This window comes from Theobroma umbraticum, unplaced genomic scaffold (assembly GCF_002168275.2).
Source record: "Theobroma umbraticum cultivar Fairchild unplaced genomic scaffold, ASM216827v3 scaffold_51.0, whole genome shotgun sequence".
Classification (NCBI taxonomy): Eukaryota; Viridiplantae; Streptophyta; class Magnoliopsida; order Malvales; family Malvaceae; genus Theobroma; species Theobroma umbraticum.
This window is the reverse complement of record NW_018397260.1, coordinates 9,441,971-9,446,056: the sequence shown is the minus strand read 5'-3', so window position 1 is coordinate 9,446,056 and position 4,086 is coordinate 9,441,971. Positions and strand designations below refer to the sequence as shown.

The window sequence follows — 4,086 nt, the reverse complement described above, 5'->3', positions numbered from 1 at the left end:
CCAAATTAATTGCAACCTATAATCCCTTCTATTCCCTTCACATACTCTCAAGAAAAAAACGTTTGCTTTTTGCAGAGTATTATTACGGGAGGAAGTGACACCCCTAAGGTTACTCTAACATGGATGCTCTCCTTATTGTTGAACAATCTTCATTGGTTGAGAAAAGTTCAGGAAGAGCTAGACATTCACGTGGGCAAAGAAAGACTGGTGAACGAATCAGATCTTAGCAAGTTAGAGTGCCTTCAAGCCGTAGTCAAAGAGACATTACGCCTACATCCTCCAGTACTTCTCTTCCCACGGTTCTGCACTGATGAAATCATCGTAAGTGGTTATCATGTCCCTCGAGACAGCTGGATATTCTTAAACCTTTGGAAGATCCAAACTGATCCACGGGTCTGGTCGGATCCTTTAGAATTCCAGCCAGAAAGATTCCTGACAACCCAAAAAGATTTCAATGTTGGTGGTGATCAATACTTTGAGTTGATCCCATTTGGTTTTGGTAGAAGGGTTTGCCCTGGAATGTCTTTTGGCCTTCAGATGGTACACTTGACGTTGGCTAGCTTGTTGCAGGCGTTCGACATCTCCACTCCTTCAAATGCAACGGTGGATATGACTGAAGAAGCTGGACTATCGAACATGAAAGCCACCCCACTCGAAGTTCTTGTTAGACCTCGCCTTCCTTCTAAAATTTATGAATAGTAAGTAATTAAATTGGCTCTGAGCAGTTCTACTTCTAACTATTGTACTTCATTAAAGTTGTACACATAAATTTTTATTTGAAATTATGAAACAAATATAAATATTTAATATAAGTGATAATATCTTAAAATTCTTCTGATTAATGTTTTCACTTTGTCTTCAAAAGTAACGAATCTAAACTTAGTCTTGATATGGCTTTCATGAGTTGAATTCACAAATTTAGACTTAGTCTTGGTATGATCTTCACTTCGTCTTAAGAATTCAGACTTAGTCTTGATATGGTCTCACGAGTTGAAGTCATAAATTCAAACTTAGTCTTGATATGGTCTTGACAAGTTGAACTAACTTGTTATGAGATAAATATAAATATTTGATATGAGTGACAATATCTGAAAATTTCTCTAATTAAATTTTTTATTTGTCTTCAAAAGTCATGAATTCAGACTTAGTCTTGATATGATCTTCATGAGTTGAAGTCACAAACTTCATACTTTAGACTTAGTCTTGATATGGTCTTCACGAGTTGAAGTCTTGATATGGTCTTCATGAGTTGAAGTCACAAATTCAAACTTAGTCTTGGTATGATCTTCACAAGTTGAACTAACTTCGCCGTTGCTTAATCTTGATCACAAACTTCATTGTTAATCATAAGCTTCATCGTTTAGAGGGTCTTAGCGATGGGATCTTGATCCTTGATCATGAACTTTGTTACCGCTTAATCTTGATGACGAACTTCGTTGCTACTTGATCTTATTACAAACTTCACTTGATATTTTGATTACGAACTTCATTACTGCTTGATCTTTACTTCAGAAATCTTCTACTCTTCAGAAATCTTCTACTCTTCTAGATCTCCGAAATGCTCTCAATCTTCGAATGTCTCCCAATCTTCAAATGATTATGAATAAATAATGGCTTGAAGGGCCCTTTATTTATAATGCTAGGTGGGAGACTTTGGTGAAAATGTAGTCTTTTTGAATTATCTTTAAATTATTTTAATTTATTTAGAGATAAATTATAATGACTTATTGAAAGTTGGTCAAACTTTGAGTCATTGAATTTTGATTGGCCAAAGTTGGTTACTATCTCTAAATTATCTTAATTTATTTAGAGATAAATTAAATAATTAAATTTAATTTTTATCTCTAAATTAGCATATTTATTAGATATAAATTAAATGATCAATAATTAAATTTTGATTGGTCAAAAAAATGAATATTATCTCTAAATTACCTTGATTTATTTAGAGATAAATTAGATGACTAATAACTAAATTTTGGTTGATCTAATTTAAATATTATCTTCAAATTATCTCAAAGGATAAATATATGACACATAAGTGAATTGGTTCAACTATGTGTTTTTGAAATAATTCAACCAATAAATTAATTATTTTATAATTAATTACGTGATTGTAACATCATCAAATCCATATGGCGGCACGTATTTGGTTCATAAATTTTCTCCTTCTACAAATATGCTTCATAAAAGTTGTTCTCTTCCCCTAATTCGAATGGTGGAGGAATTTTTGATGAATTCTAATAGTTTGTTTTCCCCTAGTTTTCATAACATAATGTGAAATAAGTAAATTAAAAATGATATAATATTTTTTAAAAAATTATTTTTTATTTTTTATTAAATTCAATCAATATCAATAACAATAAAAACAAATACTCAAAATATTATTTATTATTTTTATTTCATATCAATTAATATGACATATTAACATATTATAATAAATATTAACATGAAAAGTGGGGCGTTCATTAAAATATTATGAATCATATTTTGTATAATGAACTTATTCACCTAAAGCCACTGGTCTATTCGAAATTGGTTAAAAGACCCCTCCAGTTCTTGTACTCTTCAATTTTGTTCAATTTAATCCATGTACGTAAAATCGAAGTAATTTAGTCTTTTGATTTTGAAAATTTCGTGAATTTAGTCCCTCCTCCTAACGACATTCAATTTTATCCTTAAAGGATGACATCAGTACTGACGTATCACATTTTGATGATGTGACTTTTGAGATGATGACGTGGCATGCCATGTGGCATCGAGTGATGATGTGACAATGTCACATGACATTATACAATGACGTGTCGATGTTGACGTGGCATTGAGATGCTGACATGTCAATGTCACATGGCATATTAAAAATTTTTTTAAAAAAAATTTGTCACGTCATAAAGACTAAATTGAACAAAAATATATAGTATAAGGATTAAATTGAACAAAATTAAGATGTTAAGTGACTAAATTAAAAAAATATTTAAAAAATATAAATTTTAAAATAGATTATTGATATGTTTATTACTAAGCCAAATATTTAAGTGTAAAAGATTTATGATGTTAAAAAATATATATAAATATTTTCTTACATGATTATTTAATTTTAAAATATATAAATTAATTTATCTTTTTTATAAAAATTAAATTTGAATTATCCTTCCATAAAAAAAATAAAAAAATTTTATACTTAAAGTCAAATTTAGATGAATAACTTACATTATGTTAAAATAAAATAATTAAATATGTTGATTTAGTTATAACTTTCATAATTTATACAAACACATTCTTTTGAAATTATTCAACTTTTACCAATTTACTTTTTATTTAAATTTACTTAAATTAGTAAAATATATTAATTTAGTTACAACTTTCAAAATTTACAAATACACATTTTTTTATAATTATTCAACTCTTATCTAATTTAATTTTTTATTTAAATTTATTTAAAATTTTTTATAAAATAATTTTATTTAAATTCAAATATTGTAATAAAATTTTGTTAAATTTAAATTTAAATTATTAATTTAGGGATCTTTTGACCATTGGAAATTGGAACTGAAGCAACTTGGCCGTCCAAGCATAGCCATCTTTTTGGATCATTCGCGTAATGCTTTACTAGAGTGCGACGTTCAGATATCCTAGGAAATCATGTTTCTCCAGGTCTATCCAAAATCTTTGCCCTATGCTCAGCAGATATTTGGTCAATATGCAGATTTTATGTTAATTTTGTCTACATGATATACCCCAAAAGGAAAAAAAAACCAAATTGGGGTTGTTGGGAGCTTTAAATTCAACGTTCAATTCTAACATTTCGCATCATCCTGCCTTAAATTCTACCTGTCGACCTTGCACTTTTATTAAGAAATCCTTGCTAGCTGGTGTGGCTGCGGACAGTGACAATTACTGATTACAATTATTGCTTGGGTAACGGTTTCTGTAACTTAAAATATTATCAGGGTTTCAGTTCTGTGTTACACTGTAAATGCTTCGGATGTATCAGAAGTCATCTCTAGCATTTTTCTTTCTAGTCTGCACCAGTAGGCCGGATTTTTCAAAGCTTTTACATTTCGTGGCGACTGAAGCTATGTCCAATTT

General features: G+C 29.4%; 1 protein-coding gene and 1 pseudogene across 1 annotated transcript in view; both read left to right on the top strand.

Annotated features, from left to right (window-relative positions):
- LOC110417164 (strychnine-10-hydroxylase pseudogene) overlaps positions 1 to 1,022 on the top strand; it is a 3,564-nt pseudogene extending 2,542 nt beyond the window's left edge.
- Positions 1 to 4,086, top strand: part of LOC110416926 (F-box/FBD/LRR-repeat protein At1g13570-like) — a 90,045-nt gene that overhangs the window by 287 nt on the left and 85,672 nt on the right. The window lies entirely within an intron of this gene.